This window comes from Pleurodeles waltl, chromosome 1_2 (genome assembly GCF_031143425.1).
Source record: "Pleurodeles waltl isolate 20211129_DDA chromosome 1_2, aPleWal1.hap1.20221129, whole genome shotgun sequence".
Lineage (NCBI taxonomy): Eukaryota > Metazoa > Chordata > Amphibia > Caudata > Salamandridae > Pleurodeles > Pleurodeles waltl.
Genome location: NC_090437.1, coordinates 1152987043 through 1152999503, shown reverse-complemented (window position 1 = coordinate 1152999503; position 12461 = coordinate 1152987043).

Genomic DNA, 12461 nt, shown 5'->3' with positions numbered 1-12461 from the left:
CTCAATAGACTAGGATGAAGAGACTTGTTGAATAAGATTTCAAAAGGAAAGTGGGGCTCCTGGAGATACTCCGAAGACACTATTCTTGTAGATGAAAGATGCTTCAGATAGATGGCTTTTAAGCCTTAAGAGTCTACTGAGGAAGAAATAATGACTAAAATATATATATGCCAGTAGCTAGCAGCTTTACCAATCAATACAAAGGAGTGGCTATGTCAACATTCGTGGTTGACTTAGAACAGGCCGTTAAAGTGGCTACTACTTTTGCAAAAGCCCAAACTCAACATCACCCTATAGAAATAGCGAAAGCAGTGTGTCAATCACAACCTTCCTTCCCTAGTAGAAATGATAAGGAAAGTCGCAATCATTTACCCGAAAGTCAGAAGGTACGACAAATGACACCAGAATCAGTTGTTATCAGTGGACCACAGTGTTATGAATGTTTAAAGTGGGGACATTTTGCAAGACTGTAAAAAAAGAAAATCGGGACAGCAGCCAACGGAAGTTAATGAAGTACCCTAGTATTCATTTTAACAGGAGATGGGGCCAAGCTACACTGTGAGTTTGCAAATAACTCAAAAATAGATGACTGCCCTTTTTGATTCGGATGAATGTAGTCAGTGAATAAAGATGTTTTAGTACTTCCTCATCAAATTTTCCCAATCAGGGGGGATTGAGTGCATGAAAGGGGACATTAAAACCTATTCCATAGTGAAGATAAAAGTAATGAATTTAGAAGGTCAAGAAACGCTCATTGAGGTGGGGATACTTAGGTGTCCCCTTGAGGATGTCATTTTAGGGTCCGACAATCCTCAATTCTTTGCCCTACTGCAAGAACCCCTTAAGGGAAAGGATGAGATATTATAAAATGGAGACTGTCTTGTTAATGAAGATAAAAAAGGGGGGTATAGATAGAGTTTCCCCAAACCCTCAGAATACTCTAATTACTCAAGAACCCTGGGCCTAGACCGTAATTTTAGAATGGGCTAAGTAAATGATTCTTCTATACAAAATGCCTTTCAAAATGCGAGACAGAACAATGGGAAGTCGCTTATCCTCACTTCAAGACTAGAAATGGTCTGCTATACCAAACATGGGGAGTAAATAAACCTCTTCAGTTGTTAGTCCCCAAAGAGTTTAGAGAATAAATATAGTTATATGCACACTCACCTTCTGGCAGGACATTGTGGATCTGAGAATACCACCAAAACCTTCTTATACCATTTTTACTGGCCCAAGATATTGGCCAAAAAAAAAAAAAATGTCAGGGGTATGAAATATGTAAGCATAAAAATCCTTATCAACCATTCAAAGTCCCTTTACAACCCATGCCTATAATAGGAAAGCCATTACAAAGAGTAGGAATGGTCTTAATATGACCTTTACCGTGTTATTAAAAAAAGAATAAATATGTGTTAGTGCTGGTTGATGATGCCACTCGCTATCCCCAAGACATCCACTTGAGAGTGACAACCACTAAAAAATAGCTCAAGGTTTAATTGAAAGTTTCTCCTGCAAGGGGTTTCTAAAAGGAATTCTAACACACCAAAGTACCCCTTTTGTATCCAGACTGCTGAAACAAATTTGTAAACAGTTTGAAATCAAACACCTATGTACATTAGTCTATTATGCAATGATGGATCCCTTAGGCTTACACTGAAGAAAATGTTAACAGGAAAAATTGGGATCAGGTATTACCCTTAGCTTTATTTGTGCTTAGGGGTCAAACTCAAAGCATTTTGAGATACTCTTTTCTTGATTTACATTGTGGACAAAAAAAACCTTTGCCTTGCTTGAAATTACGACATAAATTTGGGAAAAGCATGAGGAGAAAGAAGCAGGTAATCTGATTGAATCCACAACACAGCAAAAGTCTAGGCACAGAAAATTAAGAGAGCTACTCTATACTAATTTAGAGAAGTGCCAAAGATGCCAAAAACACTTTTGTGCTAAAAGAAAAAAATGGGGAGAATTCCTTGTTGGGGATTCGGTATTGGTTGTATTACCCACCTCTGAAAATGAAATGAAAGCAGAATGGAACGGACAATTTAAAATCTGAAAAAGAATTAGGAGAGTCCGGTAAAAACTCCAGATATCCAAAAATTGAGAACAGATATACCAGATGTACTCTTTCCCCATTGAAGCGCATGTCTCCATTCCCAGGGAGTCATCAGATAGTACCTGGAAAAAATCTTTCTATAAGTGAGTGTAGGAAGGTGGCTCTGTCTGTACTATTTCAAAGTAAGAAATAGCATGCAGAGAGTCCAAGGGTTCCCCTTACAGGTAAGATAGTGGCAAAAAGAGATAATTCTAACGCTCAATTTTGTGGTAGTGTGGTCGAGCAGTAGGCTTATCAGAGGAGTAGTGTTAAGCATTTGTTGTACACACACAGGCAATAAATGAGGAACACACACTCAGAGACAATTCCAGGCCAATAGGTTTTTGTTTAGAAAAATATATTTTCTTAGTTTATTTTAAGAACCACAGGTTCAAGATTTACAAGTAATACTTCAAATGAAAGGTATTTCATGTAGGAACTTTAGGAACTTTGAATTAGCAAAATAGCATATACAGTTTTCACATAAATGACATATAGCTATTTTAAAACTAGACAGTGCAATTTTCAACAGTTCCTGGGGGGAGTAAGAGTTGGTTAGTTTTTGCAGGTAAGTAAACCACCTACGGGGTTCAGGTTTGGGTCCAAGGTAGCCCACCGTTGACACAGCAACCCCAAAGTTACCACACCAGCAGCTCAGGGCCGGTCAGGTGCAGAGGTCAAAGTGGTGCCCAAAACGCATAGGCTTCAATGGAGAAGGGGGTGCCCCGGTTCCAGTCTGCCAGCAGGTAAGTACCCGCGTCTTCGGAGGGCAGACCAGGGGGTTTTTGTAGGGCACCGGGGGGGACACAAGTCCACACAGAAAGTACACCCTCAGCAGCACGGGGGCGGCCGGGTGCAGTGTGCAAACACGCGTCGGGTTCTCAATAGGTTTCAATGGGAGACCAAGGGGTCTCTTCAGCGATGCAGGTAGGCAAGGGGGGGGCTCCTCCGGGTAGCCACCACCAGGGCAAGGGAGAGGGCCACCTGGGGGTCGCTCCTGCACTGCAGGTCGGATCCTTCAGGCCCTGGGGGCTGCGGGTGCAGAGTCTTTACCAGGCGTCGGATCTTAAAAGCAGGCAGTCGCGGTCAGGGGGGGCCTCGGGATTCCCTCTGCAGGCGTCGCTGTGGGGGACCAGGGGGGGCAACTCTGGCTACTCACGGTCTCGCAGTCGCCGGGGAGTCCTCCCTGGAGTGATTGTTCTCCACATGTCGAGCCGGGGGCGTTGGGTGCAGAGTGTCAAGACTCACGCTTCCGGCGGGAAAGGCAAGTTGTTTCAAAGTTGCTTCTTTGTAGCAAAGTCGCAGTCTTGGGTGAACAGAGCCGCTGTCCTCGGGAGTTCTTGGTCCTTCTAGATGCAGGGCAGTCCTCTGAGGCTTCAGAGGTCGCTGGTCCCTGTGGAAAGCGTCGCTGGAGCAGTGTCTTTAGAAGTGGGGAGATAGGCCGGTAGAGCTGGGGCCAAAGCAGTTGGTGTCTCCGTCTTCTCTGCAGGGTTTTTCAGCTTAGCAGTCCTCTTCTTCTTAGGTTGCAGGAATCTAGTTTCCTAGGTTCTGGGGAGCCCCTAAATACTGAATTTAGGGGTGTGTTTAGGTCTGGGCGGGCAGTAGCCAATGGCTACTGTCCTTGAGGGTGGCTACACCCTCTTTGTGCCTCCTCCCTGAGGGGAGGGGGGCACATCCCTATTCCTATTGGGGGAATCCTCCATCTGCAAGATGGAGGATTTCTAAAATTCAGAGTCACCTCAGCTCAGGACACCTTAGGGGCTGTCCTGACTCGCCAGTGACTCCTCCTTGTTTTTCTCATTATCTCTCCTGGACTTGACGCCAAAAGTGGGGGCTGTGTCCAGGGGGCGGGCATCTCCACTAGCTGGAGTGCCCTGGGGCATTGTAACACGAAGCCTGAGCCTTTGAGGCTCACTGCTAGGTGTTACAGTTCCTGCAGGGGGGAGGTGTGAAGCACCTCCACCCAGAGCAGGCTTTTGTTTCTGTCCTCAGAGAGCACAAAGGCCCTCACCACATGGGGTCAGAAACACGTCTCTCAGCAGCAGGCTGGCACAGACCAGTCAGTCCTGCACTGAACAATTGGGTAAAATACAGGAGGCATCTCTAAGATGCCCTCTGTGTGCATTTTTTAATAAATCCAACACTGGCATCAGTGTGGGTTTATTATTCTGAGAAGTTTGATACTAAACTTCCCAGTATTCAGTGTAGCCATTATGGAGCTGTGGAGTTTGTTTTTGACAGACTCCCAGACCATATACTCTTATGGCTACCCTGCACTTACAATGTCCAAGGTTTTGCTTAGACACTGTAGGGGCATAGTGCTCATGCACCTATGCCCTCACCTGTGGTATAGTGCACCCTGCCTTAGGGCTGTAAGGCCTGCTAGAGGGGTGGCTTACCTATGCCATAGGCAGTGTGAGGTTGGCATGGCACCCTGAGGGGAGTGCCATGTCGACTTTGTCATTTTCGCCCCACCAGCACACACAAGCTGGCAAGCAGTGTGTATGTGCTGAGTGAGGGGTCCCTAGGGTGGCATAAGACATGCTGCAGCCCTTAGAGACCTTCCCTGGCATCAGGCCCTTGGTACCAGGGGTACCAGTTGCAAGGGACTTACCTGGGTGCCAGGGTTGTTCCAATTGTGGAGACAATGGTACATTTTAGGTGAAAGAACACTGGTGCTGGGGCCTGGTTAGCAGGGTCCCAGCACACTTCTCAGTCAAGTCAGCATCAGTATCAGGCAAAAAGTGGGGGGTAATTGCAACAGGGAGCCATTTCTTTACAGTGAGTCACTCTCTATTGATCAAAAGTAAGAACTATGAGTCTTAATATCGCTTTCTCAGACATTTTTGGAAATTCCTGGCAACATCCACCTAGCTATACACTCCATTCCTAATAAGGATTTAATTCTAGTGAAACAACGACCATACAGAATAACCAATACCCAATAGTACAAATGATAAAAATAGATGTAATTAAACCATCCAAAAGAGACTAATGTTCACCGATTGTCTTAGTCCCCAAACCAGATGGAAGCCTCCGCTTCTGAATTCACTTCAGGATAATGGCAGGTACACTAAAAACCTGAAGATAAAGATAAAACGGCGTTCTCAATGCTGTATGGATTGTATCAGTTTACAGTCCTCCCTTTTGGGTTGCACAGGGCTCCAACAACTTTCCTGAGACAAATTAATACCATTCTAAAAATATTAAAATTATGTCTCAGCATATCTGTATGACATAGTCATATTTAGTAATACTAGGGAGGACCATCTTACTCACCTTCAAGCAGTACTGACAGAATTACAAAAAGCAAGGTTACATATAAATGATAGGAAATCCCGGTTTGCATATCGTAAGGTTAAATACCCGGAAAATCTATTAGCAAAGAGTTTAATTGAACCTCAAATAAAAAAGTTAAGACTACCACTGAGCCCCACTTCCCTACAAACAAAAGAACAATGAATGCCTTCCTAGGTCCACTAGGTTATCACCAGAGATTTATACTCCAATATTCTTATTTAGCAGGACCATTAACAGACCTTCTTAAAAAAATTCTTATAATTAAGAGTTCATAGATCTGTCCCAGAAAACCATAGAGGCATTTCAATAACTAAAGCAGGCCATAACCACAAACCCAGTCTTACAATTCCCTAATTGAAATAAAACTTTTATACTCAAAACTGATGCTTCAGAAATAGGCACTGGGGTGGTTCTAGCCCAAGAAACTGACGAGGGAGAGGAAAAGCCCATAGTATTCATTAACCTTAACTTATTTCCAAGAGAAAGAGTATATCTTGTAATAGAGAATGAGTGCTTTGCTATTAAATGGGCCACTGAAGAGCTCCGTTATTACTTAGAGGGATGACCTTTCATTCTATATACCGAGTAGGCTCCCCTAACCTGGCTGAGTAGAATAAAGGAAGCAACCCTAGAATCTTACAATGGTTCGTCTTCCTCCATCCCTTCCAGTTTGACATCCGACATAGGAAAAGGAAGGAACAGGGTAACATTGTTTTCATTTATCCCAGTGAGGAACTTATAGGGAAAAGGATGTGTCAAGTGGAGGTATTTCCATCAGAGGGACCAGAAATAGAGGACTTACCTGAAATCCTACTCTGGTCCCCGACAATATCCATACCTGTAACAAAACAAAAGAAGGACTTTTAATTTTACATGAACTGGAAGAGGAGCGAGAAATACAAGGTCTAGAAAAACTACAAAAGAGGGAGAGACAGAGAGGAAAGTTGAGAAAGCAGAATGCAAGGAAATGCAAGAGTACACAGAAATCCAACAATAGGATGCCAACAAGACAAGAGGTGGCAACTAAAAAGATGTATCTGGATCGGTACTCTACCCGCCCATGTGAAGACCTAATTGGAAAGGAAGAAGGGTTGACACAGCACTGGATGGATTTAATCAACGAGGTCCACAAACTAGAAGACAGCACTCGCTACAACTTGACTGCCAGCACCCGAAGTGTTGAATCACATAGCAGACCCTACCGGCTATGCTCCGAAGCCCGCCACACTCCAGAAGGAGCATGGCTATCAGAGGGCACTGGCGTGGGGAGTCTGGGAAACAACCTGAAAAAGGGAGAGAAGAAAACATTTATTGAAGGAGAAGATACCTTAACAGAAGAAACCTAATAACACAATATTGCCAAACTCTAATACAAGAAGGAGTTATTTGAACTGAAACAGTTACACATATCTTACAGGTCGAACTTTCCAATAAAAAAATAGCTTCAACCTACAAAATGTGTTGTGGGGTCCTTATCCCGCTGAAGACAACATGACAGAGCACCAGTTCCTTACCATTTAACTACTCATGCCTGACCAGGGCTTTACCTGTTCCTCCACTCCTACCTACCCTCTGGGCTCTCCCTCCAAAATGCCGCCCTGAAAGACTGTTTGCTCCTATCTCTCCTACGAGCATACTAAAACTCTTGCCCAATGATATCCAGATGAATGGCAGATATATTGACAGCATCTTATGTGGGCATATTGCTGTGGTTTCTTCCCTAAAATAAGGGTGTTTTTCTATGGCACCTTCCCTGTGTGTGCTAGGATAGGGGCATTTTCCCTGGTTGTGAGCCCTTAGCATCTTCCCTGTTTAGTCCTGTTAGGGCTTTTAAAGAGCCTTGGTCCATGCTATTCCCTTTTATCTGTATGCCCTCTTCTTACAGCTACTGTGCCTCAGTCTCTCCACCTTAACTCTATCAATTCCTTTGAAATGGCAATGATTTACATTCTCATCTCTCAGTTTTTCAGTGCTCTAATGTGGTGCCTCTCATATTATTTGGGAGTCGCTCCCTCTACTTCTGGTTGTACATACAGTCTCACCATTGTGTTGTTTGCAGAGAACTCACAGTTGGACCTGTGTGATTCTTGGTTTGCAACTTTGGTAGCTCCATAAAATCAACACTGTGGTGACTGTGGTTATTCTCCTGTGGCTTGCATCATCCATTACTGCTTGTCGGTTGGCCACACCTACCCACCACTGTGGTGTCCCTGTGCAGTCTTGGATTGTACCACATCTGCTCTTTGGTAGATCTCACAGATCCACTACAGTGGTGTCTTTGGTTTGATCCTTGGGGTGCAATTTCCTGCTGTGGTGGTCCCCTAGACCTAATATTGTGGTATCTACGATTATCCTTGGATTTTGCCATCTTTACTCGACAGTCAACCTCATAGATGCACTCCATTTTAATTCTGTTTTAATTCTTGATTTTATTGAATGGTTGAATCTTGAGTGGCGATCCATCACTGTGGTGGCACTAATTTCCCTCTACAGTAGTACCATAGTCGCCTCTGGCTTGTTCTATCTCTTCTGGATGAACCCCTTAGACCAATGACTATGGTGACTATGTCCTCTGCATAGTGTATGCATAGTGTAAAGTTGTGTTTCCCTGTCCTGAGTTCCAGATTATGAGTATGTGGGTTCCCGGTCTTATTTTAGCCAGAGCCTCACACTAATCTAGTGTTTTTCCATAGGGCTGGACTTGTTCTGTGACCTTGAGGGGTGCACCAATCATGCCCTCATTTTGCGGACAGTGGACATCTGCCTCTGTCACTAGTTTATCATGAGAGTGGTGATGGTAGCATACCAGTTTTGTGAATCAATAGGTATGACAAGAACTTTTTATTTCTATCTTTGGAGTCGGCCTACTTGCCCACACGTGTAAAGATCTGCTTCTGAGCACTTATTCAGATCCTTACACTTATATCCAGAGTGTATGTTATCTGGTTTGTGTATGTAAACGATATGGTACATGCAGTGTGTGAATTAGTGAGGCAGAGTAATGGAGACATGGGAGATCCATGTTGGATGCCCCTGGCATGTACCTATGCACAAGATGGATGTCAGGTTGTTTTTGCAGACATTGCTACAATTTTGCTGACATTCACGAAGCAGGAGTGTGGAGACCTAGACACTGAAGTGAGGAGAAAGGAGACAAGGCTCCTTTGATGAGGCCCTTTGCTATGTGGAGCTGCAAAATAACCTTTCCATAGCACTGCCATTTGGTAGGGGCATTGAAGGGTGGAACTGCAGTCTCTAGTGTACACGGTGAAAGAGACCCCTTAGGTAAGGTCAGCAATTTGGATTTCCACGTTTCAATGTAGCTCATGATTGCCAGATGCAGAAAGCTCACACCTCTTTGTGCTTCTGTTGTGGGTGCTTGAGGCAGCAGACTACTCTGCTATGAGGAGCATCAATACACTCAAAGTCTGTTGAAAGAAGAACCACCACAAACTGATTCTGAAAGTGCAGACAGTGGGTCCACATCTCCTGTCTGCTTTGACTGTGTAAAAGTGGGAGCCTCTTGAAGTTCCAATTCCAAATTCTCTTCGACAAAGGAAGGGAGTGCTCCAAACAGTATTCAGAGGACTGCTATGCCACCCGAGCTGGTGTCTGCTTAACAGCCAGCTTCTCAGAAGGGAGGGGACATCCCCTCAGGTCTTGTCTTTCTGGAAGAAGCTACTCTTCTGACTTTTGGTACAGAGAAAAAAGCATGCATAGAAGGAGCCTGACAAACCTAATGTAGGTATACCATTCTGAGGGTGTCAGAAGCAGTGAGGACTCAGTTTTGTTGGGGTTTCCCAGGAGAAGGGTGATAGAGGAGAGCGATCTAGGAGACAAAGAAGTGGTGGGTGCAAGTCTCTCCATTATTGTGGTTCTGGGCCAGAATCACAGATCTACCCCAGTCCTCTCTACCAAGTTAAGAAGTGCAGCTGCACCCAACCTTGCCAATGTGCCAAGACATGTGACTATGGCAGCCTTGCAGCTGTGCCAAGAAGTTGTATTATGGACAATCGGTCCACTGTGCCAAGAAATGTGACTGTCCCTGTACTGCTGTGACTGAGAATTATGCCGATGACATTCTTCTCAGTTCATGATTAAGAATTGTGCCCATTGTGGTCCATTGTGCTGCTGTGACCCCACCATTCAGGTGGTGTGGCCAACCTACAACATAAGGCCTAGTGACCCAGAAATTGTTCAGAAGATGAGAGGAACCTGATTTATCCTTTGGTGCCCTTGCTACCTCAGATACCTGGAGGACCTTGGATGGTGGCCTTCATCGAATCACAATCTGCCTGGACTGACAAAGGCTCCTCCTGTGAACAATGCATCTCCCAGAAGTGTGAGTGAGTAAAGATTGCTAGTGCCCGGGCGATTTGAAGGCAGACCTGCATTTGGTGAGACCTTAAAGCGGAGTGTAATGAGACTTGATTCACAGTACATATCAACAGTGAAGACTGATCCATCTTTCCAGCTGAGTAAAACATCTTGCAGTGTAATTGAGTGATTTCCTTGGAGTCACAGAGTCTGTGCTATAATTTATCCTACTGCTATGACTAAATTAAGATGAGGCCACTGTTTAGCTAATGAGTGAAGAAAATATTGTTTTTTATTCTGGCCTTGCATGTGTTTATTGTATATCCTCCCCTTCATTTTCCACTTCTGTTATATTCATCAGTCTATACCTTACATTTACTACAACCAACATGATTTATGATTCAGCTGCTAGGTGGAGGGCATCACAAAATAAAACTAATTTGTGTAAAGTTTGGGAGCAAATCCACTTAGAATTGACTCATTGCAAATCTACTTGAATTGGATTTTAAGCTAACATACTGTACCTTTCATTGGAATTTTTTGGAGGTCTGTTAAAGACACTGGATAAGAAGAAGGCTAAGAATAATGCTTGTCCTTGTCTTTCTCTTTGTTTGAACTATAACATCCTACCTTCCCTCGAACCAAGGTTTTACTATATGGGATTTAGTACCCCTACCATATGATGTAAGGCTATTGTAAGCCTCTGAGGAGCTCTCTTAGAAACTGGGTTTCTGGTCTGCAGAGGTATGCATCCAGTCCAAGCAGGATCCACAATCTTAGTCGGGTAAGTCACAAACACACCCTAAATTAATCTGTAATGACCCCCTAGTGGCTTGGCACAGAGCAGGCAGGCTTAACTTTAGTGGTGATTTGTTAAATATTTGTGCAACACTTCAAGCAGTAAAACAGTGAAAACACCACACAAAAAGATACCACACCTGATCAGAAAAATAGAGCTTAATTTAATAAACGCATATAGACTGAGACAACAAACATCTAACAAGTAGAACCGGAGTTAAGAATTATTACAGAATGAACTGAATTGTAGTGCTTAAAAGCATAAAGTACCAACCAGGGCCATCTGGTGGCACTAGACCAGGTTAAATGCAAAAGTTCAGGACGAGCGCAAAAGTGCGTCGGTCACATACAGAGACGAGCCTTGGCCCACGACAAGTACCTTTTTTGTGCAGATGTTGAGGGAGATGCAAGGAACAGGGGAGGCGATGCGTTGTTCCTTTAGATACAGGTGATGCGTTGGCTCCGATCTGCACAAAGTTAGAGATGTGTTAGAAATGTAAACAATGTGCCATGTCATTGGTGATGCAATGTCCCCGGTCCTTACAGCAGCTGTGATGAGTCAGAGGTGATAGAGATGTACCGGTTCCAAGCCATACAATGGCAGTGATGTGTTGAGTCTTGACTGGAGAAGCACTTTATACCCACTTCAAAGAGCCCAGGACTGAATTGACACTGCTTGGCAGGGCAAGACTCACAGTTGGTAGAGTCCAGGTGCTCTAGGTGATGAATTGGAAAACCTTTATGTCCCTGAGACTTCAAAAAACAGGAGGCAAGCCAGAAAGCCCTTGGAGTCACTCTGGTTCTGGGTTCAAGTGATGTGGATCCAGTCATTCTCACCCAGGCAAAGAGGGCAGCAGGCAGCAGGTCCACACAGCAAGAAAGAAGTTATTCCACAGCAGCAGTCCAACACAGTAGCAGTCCTTGTAGCAGCACAGCAGATTTTCTTCCTGGCATAGTATCCACAGGTCCAGACGTGTACTGGGTTGGTGGTGTCAGAAGTCCAGTACTTATACTCAGTTGTGACTTTGAAGTGGGGGAGACTGCAAAGAGCGCCTTTGAAGGGCAGAGAGTCCATGCCCTTCCTGTCCTGGCTATAGACTCATTGCAGGGCTTATGCAGCCCTTTGTGTGAAGACAGGACACAGCCTATTCAGGTGTAAGTGAGGCAGTGCTCAGCTCTGCCCCCAATCAAGCCAGTTAATGCCATTGAGACCCATAAAATCACACCTAAGCTCCCACTGTGTGTGGATGAAATACACAGAGACCAGCTGTCACCCACCCCAGCAAGTTATCAGAGACAGGCAGCAGGAACCAAATGTCTAATTTAAAAGAATGTCAACTTTCTAAAAGTGGTATTTTCAGAATTGTGATTTAAAATCTGACTACACCATAAATTAGGATTTTAAATTAGGATTCCAGAGACACAAAACTTGAAAAGTCTATCTCATCAAAATGTGAAAGTACACTTATAAAATATTATAAGGTAAGCCCAATGTTATCCAAGTTATCCAATGGGAGTGATAGGCCTGGCAGTAGGGAAAAACAAATGTAAGAGTTTTTCACTACCAGGACATGCAAAAACGTAAAAGAACATTTCCTACTTTTTAAATAATTTGCACAGTGCCCTCTGGGCTTTCCTGGGCCAACCCTAGGGGCAGTAGCAGCTGTTGGCATTAAAAAAAGGTGGGGAAGGGCAGCGCAAGGTAAAATAAAAAAATAAATAAAGTACTTACCTGCAGCAGCTGCTACCACCTCGGTGCTCCTCTGCTCCCGACAGCCCACATTGCACAGGCTCCCCATCCAATCCAGATGCTGCTCTCATGCTGGTAATGCTATTTCTCAGCATGAGAAATGTGCTGGTATTGATCTGAGCAGACTGTTTTGCCGCTAACACTGGGACAGAGAGCCTATGCCTCACCTCCACCTGGCTGTGGAACACAGCTTAGGTT